Source organism: Moschus berezovskii, chromosome 3 (assembly GCF_049115385.1).
Source record: "Moschus berezovskii isolate FMDL1 chromosome 3, NW_MosBer_1.0, whole genome shotgun sequence".
NCBI classification, from domain to species: Eukaryota; Metazoa; Chordata; class Mammalia; order Artiodactyla; family Moschidae; genus Moschus; species Moschus berezovskii.
Window position 1 is genome coordinate 38307566 of NC_142462.1, and position 13409 is coordinate 38320974.

General features: G+C 42.5%; 1 long non-coding RNA gene across 1 annotated transcript; it reads right to left on the minus strand.

Annotated features, from left to right (window-relative positions):
* Window positions 1–615: 615 nt before the first annotated feature.
* LOC129552298 (uncharacterized) lies at window positions 616–11841 on the minus strand. The gene is made up of 4 exons (XR_016036886.1): window positions 11701–11841; window positions 10789–11543; window positions 9517–9604; window positions 616–1777 (listed from the first exon to the last, which is right to left on the minus strand). It is a non-coding gene; the product is annotated as an uncharacterized LOC129552298 (long non-coding RNA).
* Between the last annotated feature and the right edge of the window lie 1568 nt (window positions 11842–13409).

Below are 13409 nucleotides of genomic sequence, written 5' to 3' on the forward strand. Positions count from 1 at the left end.
TCTGCTGTGTTCTACACAGGCAAAACAAACAAAAAGTCTTTAAAAAACAAAACACCAATAAAAAACAACTGGATCCAGAATTTTACAAGCCTATAAACATCTCTGGGAGGAAAAAATGGGCCCTGAGTTGTTTTGGTTGTTTCCTTCTTAGACTATGATGATACTGTTTGTTGGATTTAGAGGAGTTTATTCATTAAGTCAGTTATTCTTAAATAAGGGTAATGAGAAAAATCCATTGAAGAAAAAATATTTGAAATTGTCATTGTTCACTTAAATTATTTTAACTATAATATTTCTTTAAGATGAATGAAGTGTATATGCCTTTTGCTCACAGCTCTTACGCAAATCTAAAACTAAATGAAGTTTACAAATTAAATATAAACCAAGTTACAAAACCAATAAAGTGCAAATTCAGTTCAGTTCAGTTCAGTTCAGTTCAGTCGCTCAGTCGTGTCCGACTCTCCGCGACCCCATGAATCACAGCACGCCAGGCCTCCCTGTCCATCACCAACTCCCGGAGTTCACTCAAACTCATGTCCACAGAGTCGGTGATGCCATCCAGCCATCTCATTCTCTGTCGTCCCCTTCTCTTCCCGCCCCCAACCTTTCCCAGCATCAGAGTCTTTTCCAGTGAGTCAACTCGTCACATGAGGTGGCCAAAGTATTGCAGTTTCAGCTTTAGCATCAGTCCTTCCAATGAACATCCAGGATTGATCTCCTTTAGAATGGACTGGTTGGATCTCCTTGCAGTATAAGGGACTCTCAAGAGTCTTCTCCAACACCACAGTTCAAAAGCATCGATTCTTTGGCGATCAGCTTTCTTCACAGTCCAACTCTCACATCCATACATGACCACGGGAAAAACCATTGCCTTGACTAGACGGACCTTGGTTGGCAAAGTAATGTCTCTGCTTTTTAATATACTATCAAAGTTGGTCATAACTTTCCTTCCAAGGAGCAAGCGTCTTTTAATTTCATGGCTGCAATCAGCATCTGCAGTGATTTTTGAGCCCCCCAAAATAAAGTCTGACACTGTTTCCACTGTTTTTCCATCTATTTCCCATGAAGTGATGGGACCAGATGCCATGATCTTCGTTTTCTGAATGTTGAGCTTCAAGCCAACCTTTTCACTCTCCTCTTTCATTTTCATCAAGAGGCTTTTGAGTTCCTCTTCACTTTCTGCCATAAGGGTAGTGTCATCTGCATATCTGAGGCTATTGATATTTCTCCCGGCAATCTTGATTCCAGCTTGTGCTTCTTCCAGCCCAGCGTTCCTCATGATGTACTCTGCATATAAGTTAAATAAGCAAGGTGACAATATACAACCTTGACGTACTCCTTTTCCTATTTGGAACCAGTCTGTTGTTCCATGTCCAGTTCTAACTGTTGCTTCCTGACCTGCATACAGGTTTCTCAAGAGGCAGGTCAGGTGGTCTGGGATTCCCATCTCTTTCAGAATGTTCCACATTTTATTGTGATCCACACAGTCAAAGGCTTTGGCATAGTCAATGAAGCAGAAATAGATGTTTTTCTGGAACTCTCTTGCTTTCTCCATGATCCAGCAGATGTTGGCAATTTGATCTCTGGTGCCTCTGCCTTTTCTAAAACCTGCTTGAACATCTGCAAGTTCACGGTTCACATATTGCTGAAGCCTGGCTTGGAGAATTTTGAGCATGACTTTACTAGCGTGTGAGATGAGTGCAATTGTGTGGTAGTTTGAGCATTCTTTGGCATTGCCTTTCTTTGGGATTGGAATGAAGACTGACCTCTTTCAGTCCTACAAATTAAATATAAACCAAGTTACAAAACCAATAAAGTGCAAATTACTGACATTAATTGAGAGTAATGGACAATGTTAATTGCTGCCACTGAACTGCTAATGTTTGGTTATTAGAGTTTCGTATCACTTGTTGCAAACTTGGATCATCATTTGAACTTTTATTGTTATCATCCTCATTGTTTATCTTTTTAAAAAACGTTTTCTTTTAACAACAGACCCATTATCTTGAAAGGCCAATGTGCATACTTCAAAATACAATATTGAAATTTAAAAATACTAATTAATAAAAAAAAAATCTGTTTTTCACTACTACATTCATTTACTGCTATCTAACCATTGCTAATTTGTATATTAAAAGATGAGATTTCACAATATAGCCACTGACTTCATGAATATGTATTGATGGTCAAGCTCTGGGGTCCTTACAATTACACATACCAATGATTGGTCCATTCCATTGTCCTACCATCTTTCTCTACAGAATGACTGTAAAAGCTTAGAGTGCATAATGTAATTTGACTTTACTTGGTATTAACATGACCTTATGTACAGCGGAAATGCCCCTATGAAATTGCATGGAATATCCCAGAAAAATATCTATTTCTGCTTCATTGACTACGCTAAAGCCTTTGACTGTGGATCACAACAAACTGTGGAAAATTCTTAAAGAGCTATGAGTACCAGACCACCTTTCCTGCCTTCTGAGAAACCTGTATGTAGGTCAAGAAGCAACAGTGAGAACTGGACATGGAACAACAGACTGGTTCAAAACTGGGAAAGGAGTATATCAAGGCTGTATATGATCACCCTGCTTATTTAACTTATATGCTGAGTACATCATGTGAAATGCTGGGCTGGATAAAGCTCAAGCTGGAATCAAGATTGCCTGGAGAAATATCAACAAGCTCAGATATGCAGATGACAATATGTTATGGCAGAAAGCGAAGAGAAACTAAAGAGCCTCTTGAGGTGAAAGAGAAGAGTAAAAAGCTGACTTAAAACTCAACTTTCAAAGCTAAGATTATGGTATCTTGTCCCATCACTTCATGACAAATAGATAAGGGGAAAAATAGAAACAGTGACAGACTTTATTTTCCTGGGCTCCAAAATCACTGTGGACAGTGACTGCAGCCATGAAATTAAAAGATGCTCACTCCTTAGAAGATAAGCTATGACATACCTAGACATCGTGTTAAAAAGAGCAATCACTTAAAAAGAGACATCACTTTACTGACAAAGTTCCATATAGTCAAAGTAATGGTTTTTCCAGTAGTCATGTACAAATGTGAGAGATGGACAATTAAAAATGCTGAGCACCAAAGAAATGATGCCTTCAAACTGTGGTGCTGGAGAATACTCTTGAGAGTCTCTTGGACAGCAAGGAGATCAAACCAGTCAATCCTAAAGGAAATCAACCCTGAATATTCACTGGAAGGACTGATGTTGAAGCTGAAGTTCCAATACTTTGGCCACCTGATGAGAAGAGCCAACTCACTGGAAAAGACCCTGATGCTGGGGAAAAAGGCAGGAGAAGGGGATGACAGAGGATGAGATGGTTGGATGGCGTCACTAACTAAATGGACACGAGTTTGAGCAAACTCCAGGAGATAGTGAAGAACGAGGAAGCCTGGCGGGCTGCAGTCCATGGGGTCACAAAGAGTGGTCACAGCTGAGTGACTGAACGACAACAATAACTTCAATAAAAGGGGCAGTCTGAGAGTTCCAGAGTGTGCTCTTACTTTAGGATGACCACAAATATGAAAATCCAGACATGTTTAAATCCCATAGATCTTATGGACTCAGGAAATATGTCAGAGGACTCCAGGTTGAGAAGTGGTGCACATATTAATAATGGGGTTAAAAGAAAGAAAAGGTCATCTGAACTGTTTTACAGCATCAGGAGCAATCAACCCAATGTGATTACAGCCTGAGTAACCTGCTACAGAGATAGCATTGGACAGACAGGCAGTTTAGATACAATGTGAATAAGGAAGTAAAAAAAATGTACTAGCCAATAATAACGATTAATACTTATTATACGTCTATAGCATCAGGCATTGCATTATGTAAACAATAAATATTAATGATGATTTTTTTTAAATGCAGTTCTTTTTAGCTACCAGAGACATATCCAACTGAAACATATAGTTCCAATCATTCTTGGGGGGAAAAAAAAGGTAGGAGAGTAATTTGTTTCTAATTTAACATATCAGGTCTAAGAATTCTGAAGATCCTGAAGGGAACGTCCCTGCCCAATTTCCAGAGACCCAATTTCTCCCTGGGGCTTTCCTGGTAGCTCAGCTGGTAAAGAATCTGCCTCTAACGCAGGAGACCTGGGTTTGATCCCTGGGTTGGGAAGATTCCCTGGAGAAGGAAATGGCAACCCACTCCAGTATTCTTACCTGGAGAATCCCATGGACAGAGGAGCCTGGTGGGCTCATTCTATGGGGTCACAAAGAGTCGGACACGACCAAACGACTAACACTTTCACTTTCAATCTCTCCCTGAGTTCCAGACTTGAATATCAGTACACATCTCAAACTCAGAGTATCACTGGTGGATGGAGCCCCAAGTTGACTGACAACAGCTCTTTCCCTCCCTATATATGGATGCTGCTCCTTGCATCAAGAGGTAAAGTCCTACTCCTTCTCCTTTGAATATGGGCTGGCCTTAGTGGCTTGCCTGACCAGTAAAACTCTGCAGAAGTAACAGCTTGACACTTGCAGAGGTAGGCCATAAGAAGCCACGGTGGAACTTCTGCCTAGCTCTTGGAATGCAACTCCCTGGGATACTCATTCTTGGAACCCAGATGCCCTACTGTAAGAAGGTTAAGCAACATATGTTCGCACTACCATTGACAGCTCTAGCTGAGCTTCCAGCAAATGGCCAGAATTGCCTGCCAGCCACAGGAATGAACCCCAAATGACTCACTGCAACTGCCAAAGAAAAACAACCAAGAACCACTTAGTTGAGCCTAGTCCACCTTTAAGAAACATGAAAGATAATAATCCATTGTACTTTTAAGTTACTAGGTCTTGGAGTGGTTTGTTACATTGCAATAGGTGACTGACTATAAGGGGACCCCGAATCAAATCTTTCATTTCCCTTCACAAAACCTTCCCCTTCTTTTTACATCCCATCTCAGGAAACACTTCCTCCTAATTAGGTAAAACATCTTGGAGTGATCCTTGGTCTCTCTTTCTCAAATGTTCCATCCAATGCATTGGCAAATCCTGTCGACTCAGTCACTAAGTCATATGCCACATTTCTTCATTTACTATTTCTTCCGCCCCTTCCATCCTTCTCCATGTGGCAGTTACTTCTCACCAGAGCTTCTGCAGGAGCAGCTGGCCAGGCAGCCAGAGTCCTTTAAGAGCAGAAATCACTCATCTGCTCAAAATTCTCTTGTCACCATTAGAATAAACCCAAAGTCCTAGCCTTGGCCTAAAATGACTCCAGGACCTGGCTCTTGCTTCCTTCCAACCTCATTTCTTATCACTCTCTCCTCCGTACATGCGTCAGCCAGAGAGGCCCTCTTGCTGTCTCCTGACCACCCTACTGGAAATCATACCCCTTGGCTTTTTCCACCCCCTGACACTGCTTTAGTTTTATTCAACCTACCTTTGTTAATGATCTCTTTGCTAACAGTCTATTTTCCCCATTCAAATGGAAACTCCTTGAGGACAAGGATTTTGTCTGTTTTGTTCAGTGATATACCTTGAGTGTCTAAAATAATGCTTGGCATATAGTAGGGCCTCAATAAGTATTTGTTGAATGAATGAATGATCCCTGATTCCAGAGTAGCAATAAGCAGTGACATGTATCCATCTTCCTGACACATAAGCTAACATTTTCCATACTTCCTTCAGCTCTGTAGATCAAGACACATGACTTTTCCAGGCTGACCTGGGATGAAAAGGAGCACACTCCATCCCTATGTAGTCCACACTAGTTTTTTTGCCCTCAATACCATCTGGATATTAAATTCTCATTGCATGACAACATAGACTTCTCCCAGTCCTGATTTCCTAGAGCTCAGGTTCAGACTGGACTTTGTGGAGGAGCCCATGCAAGTACAGATGGCCGATCCTGGTCATTTGAATATTTAATTAATGTTGGTAGATCCCCTACTGTGTCCCAGGCCCTGTACAGAGAGCTGGTGATATACAGATTGGGCTTCACTTATTCAAAGCTGGCATTTTAAGGGATGCCTGAAAGATAAGGTCACTGGGGAATAACGGTCAAATGCCCCAAGAGGCCACCTAGAAGCACAGCCTCAGTTGTGAAATGGAGCTCATAGCTCCCCTGCTTCAGTTCCAACTGCACCCCAGAGGTCCCCTGGATCCTCAAAGGTCATGCAGCCTTCCATCAACCTGAGATTAGACTGGATTTATACCATAACTGCTCTTTGTAGAAAATAAAACCTCACATTTGAATGGTGCTCTGAGGAATGATAACTGCCAGCATTTATTGGTGTTCTTACTCACCTCACAATTAACTTGAGAGGTGGGGACCGTCATCCCTATTTATAAGTGAAAAAACTGAAGCTCACAAAAGTTCAGTGATTTTTCATGCAGCTCACATAGAGCAATCAGAACCCACATCTGTCTCACTCCAAAACTTACGCTTTTTCCTTAATGGCACATTGTTGCCTATTAAAAATTACAACAAAATGCCCTGATGTCAATACTTTCAAAAGTATCATCTATGATCTCTTTTTGTCATGATGTATCTTTCTGAGTCAGAAAGGTCAAGGGTTGCTATCCCCATTTTACAAGAGAGAAAAGTCAGTCCAATTAGACAAGCATAATGCAAGTCATTTAGGGTTACCAGACAGGACCGTATATTCAAAAGTTATTTCCCACATCAGCTGCTCTTGTACCCAACCTACAAAAAGATTTCTTTTTTTTTGTCTAACAATCTCTTTAAATCTCCAACTGCCTCTTATTAAAATGTGAATATTCTTAGGAGGGCTTATACCCCAAGGAAGTTGTCAGGTATTATCTTATCAGGATCTGTCTGAGAGTCAGTTGAGAATTACTGCTTCTAATGTAAGGCACCCATGGGGGAGAGTTCTAGGCACAAACTCCTTCAGAAAACCACTTCGACTGGGCCCTAACTGGAGGTACTCCTTGACTGGCAGTGGTTACGTGACTACATTAGCCAGCCAGACCCAGGACCTCTGGCCTTCTGACTCCAGAGCTTTCGTCTATAGGACTCAGCCACCAACTTGAGCTCACTGTAGTCTGAACTCATCATCCTGGCACTCTTCGGGGACCCATGCAGTGCCTGAGGCTCTACAGCTAACCAGAACAGACCCAGAGAAGTCATAAGAGAGCTCTCAAACTCCACCTGGTACAAAGATTCATGTTCTTTTGAAGTTTGTCCTCTTACTCTGTAAATGCTTGGACTTTAAGGGTATGTTACTGAGATGGAATCAATTGCAGTAAATAGAAGACACATCAACAGAACTTACTTGTGTCTCCCTGCTCGAAGACAGAAGCACCACTCGGGGACGTGCTCCAAATCTCTGGGACAGACACATGGGGCTCCATGGGCCCTTCCTTGGCATCTTCTCTAGATGACATTGGCCATAGCCAGCACACCCACCAAGTTACACATGACAAACATGCTTTGCCCACACACCACAAAGGCCCTGGGAAATCCTGTGTCAGAGCCAAACAGCTGTAAACCTTCAGGCCTTTCAAAACATTCCTAAGGCCCAGAAGGACAATGTATTACCCGTATTTACCCAGGAACATGAAGGCAAAACCACACTCATGAATATTTTCAGCAGTTGGTGCTGTCAGAAGAGCAAGATGCATGATTAAATATACCCAGGCCAGTTTACCTGCACTATTAGGCAGGGCTTGTTTTGGTTTTTGTTTTTAAATACTATTATCTTCAAACAGCAATCATATTGAGGGAAATAATCATTATAATAATAAACATCTTTTCTGCATCATGAATCATTATAGAAGCTTTTCCTGTATTTATTTTCTCTAGAATTCTTAAATTCCTATGGAACACATTCGTAGCAATCTTCTATAAAGATTCAGAGATGGGCGGGGGGAAGTTCACCAGCTCACATATGAAAGTAGGTGCAATTTTCCACAATTATTAAAGTCCTCTTTACACTTCTTACGTTGTGTTAATCAACCTCTCTAAACTTCAAACTATCATTTTCTTTTTCAAAAAGGATAAGAATCATTTAACTAAAGCATTTTAAGGGCTAAGACACAGAGTGTGTGTGTTCAGTCATGTCTGACTCTTTGCAATCCCATGGACTATAGCCCACCAGGCTCCTCTGTCCATGGGATTCTCCAGGCAAGAAAACTGGAATGGGTTGCCATTTCCTTTTCCAGGGGATCTTCCCGACCCAGGGATCGAACCCACGTCTCTTGTGTCTCCTGCATTGTCAGGCCGATTCTTTACCACTATGCCACCTGGAAAGCCCTCTACATTAAATGTACAGTGTGTTAAGCGCTTTATATAAATTATCTCATTGAATTCTTACAGCAACCCTGTCAGGTAAACACTCATCATTACCACCTCCCTTTTATAGATGAGGACATGACACAGCATGTTTCAGTAACTAGCCCAAGGTCACATGGAATTGGAATTCAAACCAAGATCCACCTGACTGCAAAGCCAGCAAGTATAACCACTAGGCTCTTCAGACTTGTTTCAGAGGTTGACACCACAATAGATACAGCTGCTGCTGCTGCTGCTGCTAAGTCACTTCAGTCGTGTCCGATTCTGTGTGACCCCATAGATGGAAGCCCATCAGGCTCCCCCGTCCCTGGGATTCTCCAGGCAAGAACACTGGAGTGGGTTGCCATTTCCTTCTCCAATGTGTGAAAGTGAAAAGTGAAAGTGAAGCCGCTCAGCCGTGTCCGACCCTCAGCGACCCCACGGACTGCAGCCTACCAGGCTCCTCCATCCATGGGATTTTCTAGGCAACAGTACTGGAGTGGCTTGCCATTGCCTTCTCCGATAGATACAGCATCCAATAGCAAATACAGGTAGTTCCCAATTTTTTTGGTTATTCAATTTATGAATAACACACATATTTGGACACTCAGTGGCAGAGCCCCCTCCACCCTAGTGTTCTTCCTGTTGACACTTCTGCAAATGAAGTCCCAATTCCTTCCCCCAGAGGACTCCCCACCCTCCACTGAGTCCCTTCTTCCATCACTCTGCTTTCCCTTACACCAGCACAGAGGTTGTCCTCTAAGGGCTGCTGAGGGAACTGCTAAAGTGCAGGGTATCTCATGGAACCTGCCCTCCCAGGGACCTGTACTATGACCAGCACTGTGATTTCCTTCCAATAAGGATTCTGTTGTGCTACCTGCAGTCGGCCCTCCAACGTATGATTTTCCATGGGAAAATAATAGGTTATTTTCAAACAACCAATCCACAAAGGAGCCCTATCTATTCCAACTGCCTGTTTTAAGATCCTGTGACAATGAAAATTCCAATTCAACCTTATCTTTCCAAACCTAACAGTGAAAACCACCAGGATGAACTTAAGTCAAAGTTTCCTGTTTCACTTTTTACTGTACTTATGTAAATCAATCATTACTGCAGTTTCCCAATGCCAGAAATTATTAGTCATTTCAGTGTTTAATGGCACATTTTGCGAAATCTGGTCCAGTGCAAAACCACACAGCATCTGGGTTATCTGTTTTGTATTCCCTTCCAGACTTTCACCATTTGAAATGATCTTTGCTTACTTTTTTGTCCTTTATTGGCAGCATTTTCACTGTTCACACTTTTCTTCTATTCTTTTACGCTAATCCTTGAAATGTCAGTCTTAGTTCACTGAAATGGAAAATTAAAAAAAGAAAAACAAAATCTGTTGAAATTTCTTTAGAGTTGTAAAAGTAATACATGTTATTTATAAAAACTTTGGGGGACTTCTCTGGTGGTCCAGTGATTAAGACCCCCATACTTGCATTGTAGGGGGCACAAGTTCAATACTTGGTTAGGTAACTAAGACCCTGCATGCTGTGTGGCACAGCCAAAAAAAAAAAAAAAAAGCTTAATAAAATAAAAATTTTAAATGGTTTTATAAAAAGAAAAAATATGCTAGGGTGAAGATTTAATAAAATTAATAATTTTTTAAAAATTAAATTTTTTACCAATAAAAATCATCTTTTGACCCTCAATCTAGTAAATTAGAAAAGAAAGATCGTGGCACTTATTATGAAAATCCCTTTCTTACATAAAACATAACCCTTTAAAATAGTAAATACAGCAGTTTGCAAAACTTGAGCACACGTCAGAACTAAAAGACTTGTAAAATCACAAATTGCTGGACGCCCCCCTTAGAGTTTCTGATTTAATAGATCTGGGGTGGGGCATTTCTGATAAATTCCCAAGTGATGTTGATGCTGCTGGTGGGAAAACCATACTTAGATAACCACTGGTGTAATATTAAAGCTAAAAAAAAAAAACCACCTTGAAGATCATTTCTGCCTTATTAAAGCTCTATTACTTACAATTTACAAAGTCCTACTCTCACTGGCCCAAGAGCTAGAAGAAAGTTTATTGGAAGCAACTGGGATATCTCCAAGACTCCAAGACAAAGCTGAACAATCAGGGCAAAGAGCAGATAGACTGAGGGGTGTGATAGGTGGCAGAGGACTTCCTCTGTTTGGGTCCCCCTCTCTCTGCCTCTTTACTCGCAAATTCAAGCTTGGGATTGCTCTGGGCTAATCATCAAGGGAGAGATCTGATTGGCCCCTGGCCACAGGTGCAGAATCTCTTAACCCAAGCATGGCACCATGAGACAGAAGATGTGGATCTTAGGGAAGAGTGGTATGAGCTTGGCAGAGATGCTACATAGCATAACCCGAACTCTTGTTTTTCAAAAGAGAGAGCTATGTTTGGAAAAAGTAAAGCCCTTGCCAAGAAGCACACACGTAGTAAATGGCAAAACTGAAACCAATCTTTTTTTTTTAATTTGGGGCAGGGGGAGTATTGCATGTGGACCCAAAGCTGACCTGTGAGTGGCAAGTAGAAATTTGTTTCTTAGCCATTGGCAGGCTGGAGCTGCTGGTACCAGTTCCAAAGAGAGGAGTGTTAAACATTCTGGATTTTGGCAGGCAGGTTAACTGTGGTAGCTGGAAATGTGCCAGAGTCAGAGTATGTACTAAGGTTACAAACCAACCCTCCTTTTTTTTCTTTCCAAAGAGTCAGTTTACCAGCATACCCTTGCCTAGTTCCCTGTGGGGAACATTTACAGTCAGTTCAGACGCCATGTTTCAGATGAGAAACAATCCCAGTTTGCAGTGTTTTTCAGCAGTTGCCATTTCCAACCCACCATCAGCAGATTCCCCGGGGGCTGCCAGCTAGACCCCATTTTGCACATCCAACCCCTCAAACCCACCTCCCGCAATGGCTGGGACTCTCTTTCTCTGGGACTCATGCACAAAATGAGCCCACAGTCTTGACCTTCTGCTGCCCTTATTTCCAGCTCAGAGTCAGCTCCTTCCTAACTTTTGAACAGTAGAACATCAGTACTATAAGAATAAGACAAGTCTGGACAAGTGCATGTAAGACCAAGAGCAGTGTCTTTAAGAGAATTGCTTTAAAAAAAAAAAAAAAAGAAGACTGTTAAGGCAGCCAATAAGCAAATGCCCCCTCTGTAATTATTTAAAGAAGGAAACTCTTGGGCAAATTGCCCAAGTCATCTCATTTCAGGCTTCCGTTGTGTGGCTTGGCGGCCTGCTGCTTCATTCCCATCAGAGGGCAAAGGCTGAAAGAGAAAGAAATCTTCGTGACTGTAAGTGATTCCCAAGCCCTTGGCCTCTGCCACCTGTCGCTGAGCCACTGACGCACCTCCACTGTCACGCTGGCAGGGTTCCACCCAACCTCCTGTCCCACATTTCTTAAGAGGCACAAGATGCACTTACTTCACTGGCCACAAAGACAGCACTGGGAGCCGGGTGGGGAGGTGGCACACGTCCATCTAACAATGCTTCCTGGGCCACAGAGCCTAAAACAATACAAATTGCAGGCTTCTGGAGGAATGAGAGGGGAGCCAGGGCTGCCGCTGCTGTGCATTCAGCAAGACTTCCTGGAACGTAATGTCATCATGAGATTGTCTCCATGGCAGACCTGGAGTTCCGGTTGCAGTACTGGCAAAATATGGGGATGGCAAGACAGATGAAGTCCTGGCACTTAACGTCTGTGAAGACGGAAGCATTTTTACACATTTGAATGCTCTAGCTCCATCCTCTCCTGTTTTCTTCCTCTTTCTTCCTCTTCATCCTCCTCTCTACTCAAAATCTTCCCCCCATCCCCATTTTACAGTTGTTAAACTTCCACAGTGGGTTCCCACCAAGCATATTAAACTAGTTATCTTGAGAAACACGAAAATGTGTGTTGAGGTGGGAATTTGGCACATGGATCAAGCCACCTCCCTCTCTAAGATCAACCTGCCTCAATGTACCCATTGTTTCTTCAACAATCCCTGTTGAAGACACTATCCTTGGCTTCCCTGGTGGCTTAGTGGAAAAGAATCTTTCTGCCAATGCAGGAGACATGGGTTCGATCCCTGGTACGAAGAGGATCCCACATGCCACAGAACAGCTAAGCCTAGTGCACCACAACCATTAAGCCTGTGCTCCAGAGCCCGGGAGCCACAACTACTGAAACCCCTGAGCCCTGGAGCGCATGCTCCGGAACAAGAGAAACCACTGCAGTGGGAAGCCTGCGCACCACAAGCAGAGACAGGCCCCTGCTCACAGCAAATAGAGAAAAGCCCGTGCAGCAGCGAAGACCCAGCACAGCCAAAAATAAATAATAATTTTTTTTTAAAAAAAGAAGACACTATTCTTAGTTATGGTGGGTCACATGATCCCTGCCCCGAAGTCTCCTGGGTGAGGCAGATACCTGGAAAACTAAGGAGAACCTGGAGAAATACCTGTTGCAAAGTGGTACCTACAAAGTACCACTCCATCTAGTTTTACTCAATCACACACACAGACACACACACAAGCACCAGATTAGTATAATATACACTATAATCTTCACGCAACCCTAGGAGGTAGCAGGGGAACAAAGTTGTTAGTTTTTTGGTCCAACTATCCCTCCTGGACTGGGAGCTCCCTTGCGGGAGGGCCTTGGTTATAGACTCAGGGAGTCTTACAGTTGAAGGGATCATAGCAGAAAGACACCAGCCTAGCACCTTCCTCACACAGATGAGGAAAAAGAGGTAGGAAGGCAGAACGGGGTAGTGACAAAAGCAGGGGATTCTACTTGGCCACCTGGCTTGCTGTCCCGGCTCTCAACTGTAAGCTAAACACATTACGTTGCATGTGACGTCTTTTAAGTCTTGAGATCCTCTTCTATAAAATGGAATCAACACTATTTTCTCTGCCCATCTTCTTGGGTTATTAAGAATATTAAATGAAATAGTGGATGTGAAAACACCTTGCAAAACCACGACAAATATGATAGCCCTTTGTCCTGATTTCAAGTCTAACTGTGTGTTACACAGCGTAAACGTGGTTGTGTGGGGACCTGAGAGTGTGTGAGCTCTTTGGATGCAGTGGGCAAGTATCACCAGCACTTAGTATGTTGTTGTTATTTAGTCACTAAGTCACTCTTTGTGACCCCA